Here is a 19134-nt window from a genome sequence, read left to right as displayed (position 1 = left end):
GTTTACACATTTGGACACTGCCTATCTTTAAGCTTCTGTCTCCACAGTCCTAACACCACAGAGAGTTAATCTCACAGCAAATTATTCCTCACATATTGACTTTCTGTCATGAGGCATTTCTCTACAAATTTTCAACATGAGGAGACCTTGTGTGTTTAATTAAATAGCTTGTTTGTTTAATTCCAATTGAGTTAAAAGAATCTTGAATAAAGCTTCTTTATATGCTACACATACCTGGCAACTCTTGACTTGGAGCTTCTGTTGACGGGGAGTCTCTTTCTTAAAACTTTAAAAAAAAAAATTTTTTTTTCTCTTTTGCCAATCCAGGTTGATAACAATTGAAACTACTTTGATGTTGAATATCTAGATGTGTCTAGATGTACTTTTCCAAGAATTAATTCTAGCTCTCAGTAGATATTTTAATATTTAAGAGATGAAAGATGATGGCCAAAGAAATTCTAACACTTTCATAACTTGAAGTTAAAAGATCTAGATGACGTTGGTCCAAAATATTTCAATTAAATGCTTGGGCTTAATTTTTAAAAATATAACTCTTAATTTTTAAGTTTATTATTTACTTAGACATTCATTTATAATATCTTTCATATAAGTTGATCAGTGATATGGGTCCTTTCTGCTGCTGTTTCTTCTGTAGGTTTCATTTATGGATTGTTTTGAAACAGCTGGTATTTTCCTATGTGATTTCCTTCCCTATTCAGGGTTCTGGTCTTTAATGTAATTTTTATCTAGACAGTACTGTTCTCTCTTCTCTCTCTGATTTACTTTCAGATCCCACCATGTCAAAGACATGAGTTCTTAATTCCACAATTTTAGAACTTCACTCTCATAGAAGATAGCTATTTTAAAATCTGAAGTAAATGAAAAAAATTGGAAAGAATGGTGTGAACTTTCTAGAAATGTTTTATAAATAGCTTAGTTTTGACTACTACTATGACTTTGGTAAGTTATCTCTAATCTTCTTCTGACACATTATAATCTATCATTATTATCAGTCTCACAAAATGGTAAAAATCAGAACGTACTTCTCTTCATAAATTATCCATTCAGACCCATTTTCTGGGCATAGTCTTGCAGTTGTCTTACTAGTAGTGATGATGGGATTAGATTATACTTACTTCTGTCCCTTGGACCTCCTGTGACTAACAATAAATGTCTTCATGATATTAGAGGAAAGTCTGAGCTTGTTTCCTAAAATAGAGAAATCACTTTCAAGATGACACATTAATGAGAATCCTCACTTGTCATTTCTATAACTTTCCATATAATTTGAAAGAATTCATCTTTATTACTGATTCCAGAAGTAAATATGACTGAATCTAACTGGCATATTGTCTGCACTCATTCTTTCATCTTTAATAGCTTCTGACATTACTTCCTAATTCTGTTATCAAAAATATTCACTAAAGTAAGGGAATCTGGGAATGTGATTAGCTGTGTACCAGAAAGCGGAGGAAAAGGGTTGATGAACAGCTAGCTAATCTCTGCTGTGGTTCACTGATGTTCACTGGTGTATAAAATTTCATTGTGAATATACCACATTTTATCTATTACATTATCCTCTAAAAGGAAATAGGGTTTTCCCCAGTTATTTTGCTACTACAAAAAGAAAAAAAAAATGTTGCTAAGAGCATCTCCTGTTTATAAAGACATCCTTCACACCACAGTTTCTTAAGGTATTTACACAGTAGTCACATGGTTTCTTTATGGTATTTACATATGTTTACATAGTATTTAGATGGTTTCTTTAAGGTGTTTACCTGGTACAGGATAGGTGTTTATAGTATAATGACAGATGGTGGCTTAACACAGTTAAGTGTCAAACGTCTAATTCAGAAACCTGACCTGCGCCATCACCACAAGCGGCCACTACACATCATCTATCCCATCATCCTTGTCCATCAAAAGGGGCACATGGTTAGGAGACCACCCGCCTTCGCACGTGCAGAGACTGTCAGTATCCCACTCTCAAAGTTTCACAGGTACTCCCCTAGTGCTATCCTTGGAGATAACAAAAAAGCATCTTTCATTTTTTTAAAATGGTTTATACATGCAGGGTTGTTTCCTAAAGGAGAGGGAGCCTACATTCTACTTTATGTAGGGGGAATACTTCCACTTCAAAATACATCGCTATACCAAAACCTCTGTAATTATTAACCATAATTAAATATGAGGATAAAAGTTCAGCTAGCATCCAGCAAGCGTCTACTGAGTATGCCCCACGTGTTCCATCAGTATTGCCGTATTGAACTATTGTGACATCTCTGACAGGCATCTATTTACATGTTTTTTAAAAATGAGGCTCAAAAAAGTGAAGTGACTTTCCCATAGTCATAAAACATATAGCTCCAATTCTAGAGATCTCTTATCGAAAAAACAGCTCTTTACCCAAAAATGTACAAGAACTCAGTCTGATTCTTATGTATTCCAATGAAATTTTTACTTACTTTTCTGGGACTAAGTTTTTCAGAAAAAGAATGTTTGCTAAGCCTTTTAATACTAATGACTTCTAAACAATATTTTGTTTTTTAAAAAATGTTCGTCAGTCCATTTATTATTAGCAAATAAAACTAAGTATACACGAAACTTACTCAAGTATTTATTTCAATAAAGTACTCTTAACATTATGTGGCAGACTGAACTCCACACAGAAGAATCTGTACAGAAGAATGATCTGCTGTATATCTCAAGCATTTTTTTAAATGAAGTCTTAAATAACTTAAATTTTGCAGAAACAACAATTCCAAACTAAATTCCTATGAAAAAACAAAACTCCCAGAAGTTTATCAGTTTGACTATTGAACATCTGAGCATATTAGAAATGGGTTTGTAACAAATAATGACTGATATCTGGATGGCCAAAACTATTTAAATCTGCTTTACATAAACTTTTATTTACCTTTTTTCTTTCCTTTTTTGTAAAGGAGCATAGAATAGAATGACTAAATGAAATACACATCTAAAATGAAAAAAAAAATTTTTTTTAAATGTAACTTCAGCCATTCAAGTACTTCCCCAACAAACCATGTAGCAGCACTATATTAATGAGTTTTAACATTTCTGCTTAATTGCTTTTTTCTTGCCTATATTTTAATAAATATGAAACTTCCTACAGGCAGGAAGAGAGCCAAATAATAAAAAGAAATAAATAAGCTATTAAATATACATTTAAGAGTACAGTGGTGCCAACCACATTCAGCACACACCCAAAACAACAGCTGAGCATTACATCACTATAGATACTTGCAGCCTAACACCATTTATACCAGCACTAGCATCTTGCCCCTACGCTCAAAGCCTAACTAGCTATACTAAGCATTTCTAACCTATTTCTAAGCATGTCCAGTAGAATCAGGGAACACAGTTTTAGTTACTTTCCTCATTCGCTGCTAACGTGCCAGAAAGTATCTGCTAATCACAAAAATGCAGTGATAGAATGACCACGTAGTGCAACAACAACAAAACTTCTAAAAATTTAATACTATACTGATAGAATAGTCTTCTTAAATATAAAGTTCCTAAAATCTCATTCCATGCCAAAGATTTTCAAATTATAAAGGAAAGATATTAAATTTCCAAAATATTTTTCTGCATAGGATTTCTGAAGAAATTACTTTACTAACCTAAAGTTTAGTTAAGTCTCTCATTAGCAAATATTCTCTACTAGCAGAGAAGGACACTGAAGAAAAAGTATTATTCTAAAATCAATCAGTAAAACCCATGAGAATTCTCATACCCTCTGCTGGGAGTACAATCTTTCTGTAAACCCTCTTGGTAACATTTATCAATTTATCAATTTTATACCTTTTAACCTAGTAACTAATGAAATGATAAGAGATATGGTGAAGATTCATTTTACAAAATGTTCATTCCAAGGTATAATAAACTCAACTTGGAAACTATATCAAAGTCCAACAAGAGCAACAAAAAGGAAGAGTTAAGTAGATTATGATACAGCTGAAATATGAAAAAATTTTAATGACATGGGGATATGCCCAAAATATAATATTGAGGGAAAAAATAAGATTAAAATGTCACAGTATGACTAAAGTTATTTTAATCACACACACACATACACACACACACACACACACACACACACACACACACACACACACAGTTTGGAATAAGGGGCCAGGTTTTTCTCCCTAAACAATTCACTGATTTTCTGTAAGAAACAGGCGTGGGTGCTAACTTTTCCCATCAGCCTGCAATGCTGTGCAGCCCATCCCTTGCTGACAAGCTGTAATTTGAAAACTTCATCTGTGCTAATAGAATAATCCACTCCTTTCTTGGTACCAAAGTGCCTTATGGCAGAAGTCCCCAAGCAGTGCACTGCAATACTCAGAGGCAGCTCCCAGGCCCTGCATCTCACAGAGCACCTTTAGCGTAGGGCGTACCCTACCATATTACAATTACTTGTTTATACATCTATTTTTTCAATCTTAGAGCAGCTTCCCGGGGAGAGAGGAGAATAATGGCTTATTTCAGTGCCCACCACAAATCCTAACAGAAAGTAGGACACAAAAAATAAATTAAATTTAAATGAATTAAACGAGTAAAGTTTACATAAAACAAGGATAACAGAAAACAAAACGATGAATTTAAAACTTTGTTGGGGAATTGCTCCTGTTTACCTACTTCCCCATTTTTCTCATTTGAGACAGTAAGTACATACAGGTCTAACAGACATAAACTCAAATATAGATGTCTATTTTTACACATATTTTCTTGTAAAGAGGCTCTATGACCAGATAATAGAGCTGTTTTCAGAAGCTACTTATTTTCTGATATGAATAAAATTTTGTTTACTCTGAATCAGAGAACAGATTGTATTTTTAGGTTAAAAACAATCACTTCCCTATCCCTTGGGCAGACAGGAATCTCCAAATTAAGAGGCAAGCTTAAATTTCAGTTCATCCTAGCTACCAACGAAATAATGCAGTCCCCTCTGAGCAGACGCAGCGATACTGAGCATGTCTAGAGGCTGGAGAAGATATGGGTACAGAAGGTCAGACCCATATCATGTGGTTTCACTATTTTGTTTGAAGCACTGTAATGACCTAGAGTATCATCTTGCTAAATGTACATACAGATAAGTTTTCTGAATCTATGTTGATTTTAGATTATCAAAGACACTACACTGGCAACCAATGTTGATAGTTGCCTCAATTTCACTAGACTGAACTATGGAAAAATTTCGCACAATTTTATATAGCTAAGATGGAAACGTGCAGATAATGTAATCCAACTTAATCATTCACCATTTTACAGAACACTGAGTCTCCAAGAGGTTAAGTAACTTGCCAAAAGTTACAAATTATTAGTGATCCAAACTATTCATTAGGGTCCAATTGAAGAACAGAGCAGGCAGAGAGTATTACTCCAATGGATCAGGAGCAAATGGGAAAATAATTCATAAAAGATGCTGAAATGGTTTTTTAAATGTGTAAAAAATAGGTCTCCCTATGTCAGCTAGGGTGAAGGCACCCCATACCACATGAATTATTCATTTACCCACAAGCTCTCGATGAATGTAGAGAGCTAGTGAGTAAAGGAATCATAGCCTGATATTTCCAGGAGAGCAAGGGCATCCTGGTACATAAGGCCAGCTCTGTCCTACTGGAAACTTGCCCTAGTGAATAGGAAGAAGGTGGGAAGCTAAAAGGGAGTCACATAGACCGTACTTAGAATTACTACATCTCGGAAATAGGATATTCTCCCCCCACCTTTTCCTTACCTTTTGCTGAAAGATAGCTTAAAACAGAAATTCAATATACAGAATATCAAATATACAGAGTTGCTCTGTCTGGGGACAGGGGCAGGAGAGTTTGTACAGAAACCTGTTCCATTTTGCTAGTTTCCCAGAAACCCTAACAGTCTGTTAAGGAGTTTAAAAGTCAGAGATGTAGTTCAACCAACTTACTTTACAAATACAAAAACGGAGGTCCAGAGAGACTTGCTGATGGTCTCATAGCTAATTAGTTCTAGCTTAAGCTAGAACCTAAGTTTCCAATCTCCTGATCCTGGAACTTTCCCACTATATTATACCACGAACAGATTGTTTCAGCAATTTGAAGATCATAGCTTCTGGGTCATGTACCCTTAGTTTTTTCCTTTATAATTGATATTTATCAGATACATAATATATTTTCATTAAAGACAAATTAGAAAATAAAGCTAAGCAAAAAAAACCAATAATAATTTAACTTACCTACCATTACCCCTCTAAAGAAAAGTGATGCCAATATTTTGGTGTATATATATCTTTTCAGACTTTTTCATATGTGAGTATATACAAATACACACTTTAGAAAAATGCTCTTCTAATCTACTTATTTTTATTTAATACGTTATGAATGTCTTTCCATGTTAATATAACATATATCTACACATTATTTTTAAAGACTGCATGGTATTTCACCATATGAATAAATCAAATTTTATGTATTCATTTTTGTCTTTGTCATTTAGGAATGCACACTGTTTATTAAGATTTTTTTATACTACTACTACTACTGTTATTATTGTTATTATTGTTACTACTATTACTACAACTACCCGTAGACCAATCTCCATGAAAAACCATGAATAGATCATTAGGATAAATTCCTAAGAATGGAGTTGCTGGATCAAATCATCATGTTCTGTTTCTTTGTCTTATAGTTTTATATACAAAGTGTCAAAGGGCCATCTATAAAATGGGGAACCAAGTCACAAACCTACGGACAGCATAGCAGACTACTTAACTATGGATATATATTCTAGCCAACACTGGGTAGTTATTTTTTAATCTTTGCCAATATGCTAAGATGAAAATGGTTCTTATTGTTTTATTTTTTTGTTTCTTTCATTAGTAATGAAGCTAAACATCTTTGCATGTATCACCCAATTCTTAAAGACCTATAATATAAATAATATAGAAAAGAATATACAGATATTCAGCTTAGTCTCCAGCTTAAGAATGATAGTCTCCAGCTTAAGAGTGAATTACAAAAGAACGTGTCACTGGAGTTCAGAACACAGTTCTCATACAAAATGAGGGTTGACAGCAATGCCTTAAAACATAGTAGTAGAAACCAAAGCAAAATCCCTGGGAACTGGAAACGGAGCTTAAAATACACAGGAACCCAGGGGTGACAACCCAGGGAAGCAGACCCCAGATCTCAGAGAGGAGAAGCTCCCCAAGGAAGGAGGGTCAAACCAGCTCATGTTCAGATTATTCTGAGCACTGAGATGCACCCTAACTTCAGGACACCAGACACCAGAGCAGGTCCAACTTTGAGTTGCCAGGTCCAGCCAAGGCAGATGACATGAAGTGAGCTAACTGCATCCACGGTCCTTGGGGGGAGACTGGGCTTGGAAATGGAGCAACTTGGCTGCCATCCAACTTCTAATGTGGTAATGTACCGCCTGCTTGTGCCCTTTCAGGCGCATCACGGTTTCTAGGTCGAGCTCAATTGTGTCTTCTTTATTTCAAAAACCCTGCTAAGTAAAAATTTCCAAATGCAGGAGGTACTTGTTTCATAATCTGTTCATGAAAAGTCATGATTAAATATAAAGAAGTATCCTGTACACATTTTATAGGCACTGGTGGAGCTTACTATTTAAAAGAACGCTGGGATAAAGCCTTTTGGAAGGCTTTAAATTGTTTAAATTGGAAGCAATAAATTGTTTTAATCATTCCATAATTTATGTCCCATAAATACAATTGCCTTTCAACGTAACGTTTTTCTGGAAACTACATTATAAAATGAATCATTTGAATAGATAATATTTTAACATAGAAAAAATGCGTTAATTGGCTAAAACACAGAAATGATTTAACAATACATCAGAAAAGCAAAGATGTAACAATTAGAAACCTCTAAAATCATTTACAAATGCAAACTGTCACAATTTTTAAATAAGCATAATTATACCAGCTGGATATTATATAAGGAGGAGCTTAAAGTATTATAAAGTACATACAGCACTCATTAAAAATACAAATCCAATATACCATAAATTTTACTAAAAGTTTATAAGGCAGAAATAAGAACCATTAATCATTCAGATCAGCCTGAACAGCCCAAAGGGAATTCTATATTAAAAGAAGGGCTTTTTACACTCCTTTACATTCTTTTGCTTTGGCTACAGTGCAAGTAGTTTATGGTTGAGTTGGATGCCATGGGGCATTTCTTTAAATACTAGCTGGCTGGACCATCTCCCAAATCAATTTCCAGATTTTTGTTAGTGATGCTGATATTATTGTTATTGTTGTTGTTGAATTAGTTCAAATTTGATTAAATAATTATAATTTCCATAGGAAGAAACAAGAGTCTGTCTTCCTATAAAATTATCTTATTTTTGGAAAATTTCTGTCCCTATATCCATTTTAGCTAGGCTAAAATGGTAATGCCGCTCACTCCCTGGACCTTACATCTTTAAAAATCTTTATATTCAAGTAGATATTGTCAATGCAGAAAATATTTAATAAGTAGTTCTTAAAGACATGTGGAAGATGAAGCTGCATGAAGGATACTAACTTGCTTTGGTCACTCAAATAGACGAGTCAAAGAAACTGAAAACTAGATGACATTATTCTTCTTTTAACGTATTGCTAACACTGTACTCAAAGAAATTAGGTAACTTATCCAAGTTCTTACATCTAGCGAATGATGGGCAAAAGATCTGAACACTTTACAAAAGAAGAAATCCAAGTGGCCAATAAGTTTAAGAAAAGATGCTCAAACTCATTACTCGAGAGGCAAATGCAAACCAAAACCATAATAAGATACTATGACACATACACCAAAATGGCTAAAAGAAATATTTTTTAACTGGCAAACAATGACTGGCAAGGATGTAGAGTAACAAGAGTTCTCAAATACTGCTGATGGGAATATAAATTGGTATAAGCACTGTGAAAAGCTGCTTGGTAGCGTCTGTCAAAGTTGGGCCATAAAACGTACACATCCCTTGTCCCGGTAACTCCACTCCTAGTTAAACACTCAGCAGAAATCCATACATATAAAGCCATGTGCAAAAATGTCCACAGCAGCATTATGTGTAGTGGCCGAAATTGGAAACAAGCCAAATGCCATCAAAAGTAGAATGGATAATAAACTATGTTATATGCATACAATGAACTACTATAAATAAATTTTTTTAAGTTTACAGCTAATGCAACAACATGGATGAATTTGGAAGCTAATCCTAAGTGAAAAAAAGTCAAACATAAAAGGGTACTTACGGTGCAATAATATTCATAATAAAATTTAAAGCAGGCAAACCAATACATAGTGATGGACGCCTAGATAGTTATCGTCTTTGGAGGAGGGGAGAATACTGCAAGGGGCATAACAGAGGCTGAGAGGCTGTTACTGCTTTGTAGCTTTATCAGAGTAATGATTCCACAGGTGCATCCACTTTGTAAAATTCATCAAGCTACGGACTTATGATTTAAAGATATTTTAGGTATTGCTATATTTCTAGTCACAATGTTTACATGTTTGTTAAAATGTGTTCATGTCTAATCAAACATGAATCTGGCCGTCACTGTCACGCTAAACACCCTACAACAGGCTTCCCATCACCCTGGGAAGACACTCCGAAACCCTCCTCTTACAGACCCTCCTAGGACCTGGTCCTGGATATGCCTGATTCCCTCAGTCCTCTCCCTCCGTTCACGATTCCTGCCACACCAGTCTCCCGGCTGCCTCAAACACACCAAGCTCCTTCCCATCTCGGGGACCTTACCTGTGCAATCCCTCTACCTGGAGTGCTGATATTTGCATGGCTTTAGGATTCTGCTGACACATCATCGACTCACAGAAGTGACCTCAGAGGGACTTTTCCTGACCACCTTTATCTAAACTAGTCTCCCCATCGCTCCATCCTACTTTATTTTTCCTCATAGCACTTGTCACAATCTTGTCACAAATATACAATATTGTATATTTGATTATTGATTGTCTGTGCCCCTCCCCTCCCCCATTAAAATGTAAGGTCCGTAAGAGCAGGGACTGTGTTTTGTTCACACCAGAATAGCAGCACAGAGCAGGGGCATAAAATATTGTAGCGAATTAACAGAAATTGAGTATCTTCTCCCGTAAGGGAAAGTTTGCACTTGTAATTATATATTTATTTCTGTGCATTTGTTTCCTATCTGTCTCTCCACTCCGTTAACAGTCACCATCTTACAGACAAGGCCTAGCAGAGCAGCCATATGCACTGAATCAGCATGTCTGGAAGCAAAAGATATAGTACATTAATGCACCACTGAAACTTCACTTTTCTCTAAGCTCACTACAAATATGCATTGTAAGAGCCCAGTCAGGATCTAAACATTGTGATTACTGCCTGAGTTAAGCTCCTTTAATCTCCAGGCCCTAAAAAGCACCGTTTCCCCCTCCCCACCAAGCGTAGGTCCAGAATCATCAATGTAACAGAATATTTTGACTGATCGCCATTATTTATGGTAAACCTAACCTGTTCCCTCCCGTGCAGAAAAGAGTTACCACAGCAGGCCTGAGATTGCTATCCTCAGAAAGGCCTGCTTATGAGGTTGGCCCTTGGTTAGCATCTGGGAATCTGGACTTCAGGAGGGTTCCCCCCATTCCCTAACAGAGAAGACTGGCCCACTGGGCCTCAACTGTTAGTACAAACAATGTGGTTTATGCTGACCGCCTGCCTTCCTTCTGGGAGTCTGGAATTTTGGCATATGCTAGTCGCATGACCAGCCCCCAATGAAAACCTTGTCTCGAACGAGCGTCCCACATAGACAACATTTTACACGTATTGTCTCAGTTTGTTGCTGAAGGAATTAAGTGCATCTCGTGTGACTCCACTGGGAAAGGACCCCTGGAAGCTTGTGCATGGTTTTCTCTGAGCTTTATCTCATGTGCCTTTGCCCTTTGCTAATTCTGCTTCGTATCCTTTTGCTGTAATGAATCATAGTTCTGAGTACCACTGTGTCGTGAATTCTGTAAGTCACTGAACCAGGAGGTGATCTGGGGCATTCCACCCCACATCTCCCAGTTCTGAAACGGATGATGATCAGTCACAACTGTAGAAAAACAAAGAGGGGCTTCCCTGGTGGCACAGTGGTTAAGAATCCGCCTGCCAATGCAGGGGACACGGGTTCGAGCCCTGGTCCAGGAGGATCCCACATGCTGTGTAGCAACTAAGCCCGTGCGCCACAACTACTGAGCCCGCATGCCGCAACTACTGAAGCCTAGAGCCTGTGCTCTGCAACAAGAGAAGCCACCGCAGTAAGAAGCCCACGCACTGCAACGAAGAGTAGCCCAACTCGTCTCAACTAGAGAAAGCCCACGTGCAGCAACGAAGACCCAACACAGCCAAAAATAAAATAAATAAATTAAAAAAAAAAAAGAAGAGAACAGTGACCCCCGCCTTCTAGCATTCCTGCCTCTGTGTGGTCCCCTCCCCTTGAGTGTGGGCTGGACCCGATGATTTGCTTCTAATGAATGGAATTCGGCAAATGTGATGGGTGTCACTTCCAAGATCAGATTACAAAAGACTGCAACCTCGGCCTTGCCCACACTCTCTCTCTCTCTGGCTCTCCTCCTTTGCTGCTTATGATGTAAGAATTACTTTTTGTTACGACTGGAAGAAGGAAGCCCTGAAAATCCTCTAATCAGATTATAGATCAGAACACTAAAATCCAGAGAATTGACAGAATTGTTCAGAATCACACAACCAAGAGGTGGCAGAGCAGACAAATACGCAGGAGCCTCTACTCATCGTCCAAGGCTCTTTCTTTCCACCAGACCATCCGACTTGCCAAGCAGCTTTCCCCAAAGCTGGGGAGGAGGGAACATCAAAAGCTAATGTTTGTAAGTGCTTTTCTCCTTGCGATCAAGTCCAACTATCATCAAGACAGACGAATCTGCCATTCCATTCATCCACAGACCATCTGCACTGTCCTTCTGGAATCTGCCTTTTCCTTCAGAAATTTCCATTTTGATCTTCTCATTCATTTAAACCTGATTTCACCCATCAAAAGCTCCCAGGCAGTATACCTCGGCCAAGACAGAGTCAGCCTCTGGGCCCTCTAAGTAACAGATCCAGAGGCAGTCGGCTTGACGTTCACCATCAATATAATCTAGATACTTAAACTAATAGGTCATTATTCTAACTTAACCACTTTGCAGCTCAAGAGCAATTATGAATATCGCTGAAGGACATTAACAACACTACTTTTAAAAACTTTATTTCAACATTAAACTCTGCTCGCATAGACTGTGTTTATCATGAATTGCTTATATTTACCAACTCATAATATATTTATGTTTATATTTATATGTATTAATGATGCTAAAGTTTCAGTATCAGAAGGGCTAAGAAAGTGACTTATCAACTAACCATCATTACAAAAGGCACCTAAACCTCACAGCTACCACTATTTAAGGCAAAACCAAATTCTCCCTTTTTGTTTCCTTATCTTTCTTTTAACCTTTTATCTCTTCTTCAATCCTGTGTATCCATCATTCCAGACATTCCTATCCCTTTTTTCCCCCTTCTCTTCTCCTTTTTTTTTTTTTGAGGTTGAGTAGTCTTTATTCTGGGTGGCCAAAGGTCCAATTCCCTTCCCCTTTTTCCTTCTGTTTTTCTCTATTGCTCTCTACATTGGTCATCAGTTGGAAATATATATATATTTATATTCCAACATACATACAAAAATTGTTTATCATTTACTCTACATTCTTAATACAGCTTTAGAATTACTAGTTTTAAAAAAGCTGATGAGTTGCTATTATCAGTATATCAACTCCTTCAGTACAGAGTGACAGGTAAGGGCAGGCACTCCAGAGCTTGACCCCCCCGCCCCGAGGTTTACATCCCATCCTGCTCTGCAGCTTCTAGGCTGTGTGGCCCTGGGCAAGTAACGTAAGCCCTGTTTCATCTGTTTCCTCACTTGTAAAATGAGAATATGAAAATAATATCATCTCTGTAGCGTTGCTATAAGAATTAAAGGAGGTCAACTACGTAAAGTGTCTGACATACATACTAAGTGCTCGCTAAATGTTACCTATTTTTACCTCTCACAAAATATTGAACTAAAAAGCTCCTTGTGACATTTTTTCAGCATTTTAGAGCCTTGGTGTTATAAGGCTAGTCACAGGGACACGGGGATGGTTTTTATCTCTCCTATCTTAGACCAGTAATTCTGAGAGTTACAATTTTAGGTGAATGGTTCTCAAACACTACTGGTGAAATGTAGAAATGATCTGCTTGGATTTCTCCTAACAGCGATTAAGAGGCTTCTCTCCTTGAATCCTCAGCCCCCATGATTTCACCTGCAAGCTCTACCTGTGGAAAATTAGCCATCTGTGTGTCTTGGCAATGTCAGTGGTACCCCGGGAAGTGTAAGTGTTTCTGCTAATCCCATATTCACCCTGCCCAGCGGAAAGCTTCTTCCAGCTGGTATCAGCTACACATCTCCAGGCCCAGGCCACGTACGTGGAAGTGGGCAGTGCACTTATATAAGTGAGAGAGAAGATGACAAAAACAGCACACCGCAGGCTACACAGATGGTGGAACTGGAAGTCAAGCCAAGAGAAAAGGCCATTTCCACTATTATGCCTCAAAAGGCAAAATCCTAGGGTCCTTAACCTGAAGTCCTCCTTTTCAGGCTACCTGAATTAAAATAATAAAAGTTAAAGATGGTTCCGGTTTTTCCCATCTATGTCAATAATGAAGCATGAAACAAGAAAAGTTGAGTTCTTGTTCTTTAGGTTCAGGTATCCTGAATTAACTGGTCTCTTATCCAGTGATTAAAAAAGAAGCACTTAACCCCTTAGAATTTTTTTTTGGCCTTAATTTTTAAAGGAAGATACAATGTGAAGTAATATTCAAAGAAAAACAGTTCAATTCAGCATCTCTTGAAAAAACAAGCCAACAAAAACCAGCTTTAACTCTTTCCAGGCGGAGCTTTAAAGTGCAGAAGAATCACCGGAGGATCTTGCTAAAATGCTAATTCTTAAGTCTGGGCTGCGACCTCAAAGTCTGCATTTCTTACAAACTTCCCGGAAGCACAGACACTACTGGTCTGTGGACCACAGAGCAGCGAGAATTGAAGACACCTTAAGTGTCCAAAGGCCTATTCCCAATTCCCTAGGTTATCAAGTGAAAGTCTCCTTCGACTAGAGTGAGAAGCAACAGCGTGTCCTAACAGCTCTAAGGAACAGAGTGAGCCCTAGGCTACCAACTGCTTCTTAATAATAAAGGAGAGGAGCTTCAAGGGGGAGGGGGAAGCAATTTAAAAAAAAAGTTCTCCACCATGGAAGAGAGGAAAAATTTAAGCCTGGGTCCTCAGTGTGGCTCTCTCCTGGTTTCCAATTCAAGGCAACAATCCAGCATTCCTCTCTGGCTCTCCTTCCCTGAAATGGACTTATATGCAGAATGACTATTTCTGTGAAATAATAAAGTTGCTAATCATTTTTATAATCTTCTTTCAGAGAAAACAAATGGATCTTCTTTAATGGTATGATTATTTTTCCCTTCGTAACATTTTATAACAAATTTGAATAGAACACTTCACTGGGAAGGGGACGAGTGAGTAGGAACCTAAAGAAAGTGACGCGGTGAGCCATGCGGAGATCTGCGAGAAGAGCACTTCAGGAAGAGGGAACAGACAGCAAGAGCAAAGGCCCTGGGGTTGAACAGCAAGGAGACCGGTGTGGTTAGAGAAGAGTGAATAGGGAAAGATCTAAGTGGAAACAAGGTCATGGTGATGATGGAGGGAGGGGGACAAATCACATAAGGCCTTGGGCTTTTATGCTGAGTGAGCCGGGCAGTCTTTGGGGGCTCTGAGTAGAGTAACTACGTTCTGATGTTGAACAGGATCAGACTGGCTGCTGAGCGAAAAACAGACTGTAGGCTCTATACAAACACAAACAAAGAATGACAGTGCCAGGACCTCCCTTGCTTGGTGTTTCTCAGTTTTCCTTCTGAGTTGTGCAGTATCAGTTGCACTGGATTTGTGGGAAAACCAAGAACTGGCTGATGGGCTCTGTCATCGACATGAAGCTTTAATGCCCAACTCCTTGGATCTGACTCTGCTGCCCGCAAACAGTCAGCCCCTAGTTCTAAATGCTGATTAGAACATTTGAAATTTCTCACATACCAACAAGAAAACAGGGAGAGAGAAACACAGGGTTCTTCTCTTCCTAATGCTGTTGTGGGAATTAACAATATTACTATCTATAAAATTTTAAACTTCACCCATCTCTCACAAAGTTTGTCATAATTAATATAAGATGTCTTAGATTGTCTCAAAGATTGTCTTAATTAATATAAGATGTATTTTGTTAAAGTTATGCATCACTGACCCAGTAATTTCGTTTCTGAGATTGTATCCAATGAAAATAATCCTAAACAGGAAAACAATTTTAATCACAGAGATAGTCACCATACGTTATTTCTAAAGCAAAAATCTAGAAGCAATTTAAATGTTCAACAACAGACAGTTAATTATATTGATAATATACATAAAATATTAAATATGTTATATATGCGTGTGTATATCCTCTAGCTAGAATATTATGCAGCTGTTAAAAATGATGTCACAACATGGCAAAATGTGCATAATACGATTACAACTCGTAAAATACACTCTCCCGCCCACCACACACACATACATAGAGGGAAAAAACACTGTGCACAGGAAAAAGAAACCTGGCAGTATACGTATCAAAATATTAGCAGGAGTTGTACTGAACTAGGTAAATCAACTTTTATTTTCCAATTTTTACATGTGACCATACATTTTATTTACAGGGGTTTTTTTCTTTTTTCTTTTTTTTACAACTTTAGAAATTAAATTAATGGAACCACTTTACTCCCATCTTTTTATTTCCAATATAAATGTCACAGAGCATCGCCTCTAGGTCTACTGTATTAACCTAATATATATAGTAATAATAGCAAGCATGTATTAAGCACTTATCATGCCAGGCACTGTGTGAAACACTGTATCCAGGTGGTCTCATTTAATCGTCACAACACTGCACAACGCAGGTACTGTTAGAAGTGAGGAAGCAGAGGTGAGTAATGCTAGAGTCACCACAGAGCCAGCTCCTTCCTCATCCTGCCTTTTCATCTACTCCTTTTCTTTCTTTCCCATGCTCCCCTACCAATACCATAAGCCTTCCAAAGGTGTCCAGCAACATCCCTGGGCACTGCTTAGCTTCAATAATAAAACTCAAATAAATCCAGCTGCTGCCCTAAAGTCTTTCTATAAATCAGAAGTTACACACTGGAAGCTGAGAGCCACATCTGGCCACAGATGTGTTTTGCTTAGATCTCAGTATTTTGAAAAACTTGAATTAGTCATCTCCTGAAGCTGAATCCCCAGTTAGCCACAGTCTTCACCAGCCCCTGTTGTCCTATACTTGACTCTCCCCAACTCTCTTTACACTTTTATGGAACCTGCCTAGTCCCAAAAGCATTGAGTCGGTGACTTCCACCAAATACTTTAAGTGGTGACATAAAAGCCACAGGAGATGTGGTCACTTGCCATTTTTACTTCATGCTAAGTTCTGCAAACTCTTCTTCTGAGAGATGTGAGCAACTAAATGGCCTACTGTCAGATCTAAACCACAGGGTAAGTAGCAACAGCAATCCTGCAAAACCCCAGGCCAAGGCATGTCCGAAAGCACTTTCTATTGCTGGCTTACTGGATCAACTCATCCCTGGATTCTTGTTGCAACCACAAAATTCCTTTGGGATTAGCTAGAATGAAGAAGTCTTGACAAGGTCCCGGATCCTAAAGTAGAAAGTTTTCTGATGACACCAATAAGTTGAGTAATAGGGTCAAACTAAATACTATTTTTTTTTTACATGCTAAGATAATTGTAGTATCTATCTTCTTTCATTCTCTAAGTAGACATTCAAAATCCATATTTTTTATGGTAATGTAAATCCATTAGGGAAAGAACTAGAAAGTGCATTGAGGGATCAATCTCTTGCTGGAAAAAATATAGATGAAATGACCTTCTCCATCTCTAATTTCTCTGATAAATTAGTCTATTGTGCCCAACAGAAACTATGAAAACACCTTGTCACCATTCCAGAATAAAGAGAATATGGCATAAAGAAAGGTATTAGGGACCCAAAAGTCCCACTTGGAACTAAGTTCATGTCTCATAACGTTCTGTTCATGCCATGGCTATGGGGGAACCGAGAAATGGCAGGGTGTGTGTGTGTGTGTGTGTGTGTGTGTGTGTGTGTGTGTGTGTGTGTGTGTGTGTGTGTGTGTGTGTGTGTGTGTGTGTGTGTGTGTGTGTGTGTGTGTGTGTGTGTGTGTGTGTGTGCGCGCGCGCGCGCGCGCGTATGTACGTTGGGTGGGGTACATTTCACTTCACTTATCATTCACTGCTTTCAATATTTTTAATTTAGTTTTTCTTCTAAATTTCAAACAATACTAAAGAACTTTTTAAAATAATGAAGACAGAAATCCACAAAGTGATTAATAACCCTACAAGGTAAATAATTCATAAGATTCACTGATAACTGGAACAAAAGATATCAATCAGGTTTCTTTCTATTTTCTAACAGAAGCTATTATGTTAAATATGTACAATATTATTTATGAATTACAAAAGCAGACTGTACTTGATAATAACAATGCTGATTGAAGGTTGAAGGGAGAAATAAGAGCTTTTGCTTCTTAGGGGAGAAAACTCAAAAGCATATGATAACTGTCATTAAAAAAAAATACCCAGCAAAGTTTCTCTATCGCAAAATAACTATTTTCTCAAAAGGCTGTCTAGTAGTCGAATATCAGATTCTAAACAAGAACTCACATTTAATCCCATACATTTCCCAAAGAAATCAAGAACTGTATTTCATTAAAAATGAAAAAATAGTTAAAAAGCAACTCATTGCAAATCTTGCCTATCTTCTTATAAATATAATGTTAAATGTCTCTAAAAATGTATAACATTTGCCGAGTCTCAATTTATTGCTTTAATTTTTCCTAGTTTTATTTTTTAAGTAATTTGTTCTAACTTCCCCTCCCCCCCACCACTTAAAGCTCTACAAATAAAGTCTCATCTGTGCAACTTCAGAGTTAAGTCTTTTAGAGGAATTCAGAGGATGAGATTTGAGATATGCCATGCTGAACAACTATTTCAATAAAGAGTCATAGTCCAAAGATTACTTTTTCACTGTTACCGGAAGACAGTGACTTCATAGCCAGCACTTTAACTGATTTTTTTTTTTTTTTTTTTGCTTTATACATTACAGTAGTTTTGAATTAAAAAGCAAATATATATATCCAACAAACCTGACCGCTCCATGCACAGTAGAGATTGCACAGTAAACTCCAATTGTGGTTGATCATGCAGTCTAAAATCCTGAACTGGGCCATGACCGCCTATAGCGCAGCCTGCGCGTCTTCTCTGACTCAGTGCTCGTCAGCACCGAGGGCTGTTACGGGAGCTCTGCAGTGATGCGATTGGCAAATAGGATCTTCCCCTCCTTTTCCTGTCCAAGCAGCAATAGCTCACTGGCAGAACATCATCTTTCCAAACGCTGGTACGTTCACACTGTTACATCATGAAGGAAAGTCTCTTCCTAAAAGTCTTCTTCTATATTTATGATTATTTGCTTTTTAAAAAGATTATTGCTTTTTCCTTCTTTCTGGGTATCATAGGCTAGCCTTTATACATTCAATGAAATCACAACTTAGGGAGGTGGTATAATAAATCAATCATGCCGACTGCATCCCACAAGCCAGCTCCCGACGACTCGAGGCTGAGGCAGCACCGGTGACCCTGACACTGTGCTCAATCCAGAGGGTGGGTACCTCTTGGTCCTCTCTTCATCTCTCAGGACATCTTACACTGTAACAACCCCTTAGATGTCTCTCATCCTGGGTACCGTATTACCACTCTTGGTTTTCTTCCTATTCTCTAACCATTCTTTCCTTGTAAGAAAGCAGATGTCAACTGCCACCTACAAATGTATGACCGGGAGCCAATGGCTTAACTTTTGAGCCTCAACTCATTCAGCTGTAATAAGGAGACAATTTTAACACCTGCTCTCATGGAGTTTTTAGTATGAAATAAAATAACATCTGTAACGTACTTGAAACAGTATCTAACA

The 19134-nt window shown here is 37.7% G+C and overlaps 1 protein-coding gene across 6 annotated transcripts in view; it reads right to left on the bottom strand.

The window, feature by feature from the left end:
• The window catches only part of ARHGAP21 (Rho GTPase activating protein 21), a 125146-nt gene that overhangs the window by 81520 nt on the left and 24492 nt on the right, over positions 1-19134 (bottom strand). The gene's annotated exons all lie outside the window — the stretch shown is intronic.

The sequence above is a fragment of the Balaenoptera musculus genome, chromosome 2 (assembly GCF_009873245.2).
Source record: "Balaenoptera musculus isolate JJ_BM4_2016_0621 chromosome 2, mBalMus1.pri.v3, whole genome shotgun sequence".
NCBI classification, from domain to species: domain Eukaryota; kingdom Metazoa; phylum Chordata; class Mammalia; order Artiodactyla; family Balaenopteridae; genus Balaenoptera; species Balaenoptera musculus.
Note: the sequence above shows the minus strand (reverse complement) of the source record. Positions and strands in the feature narration are given on the sequence as shown.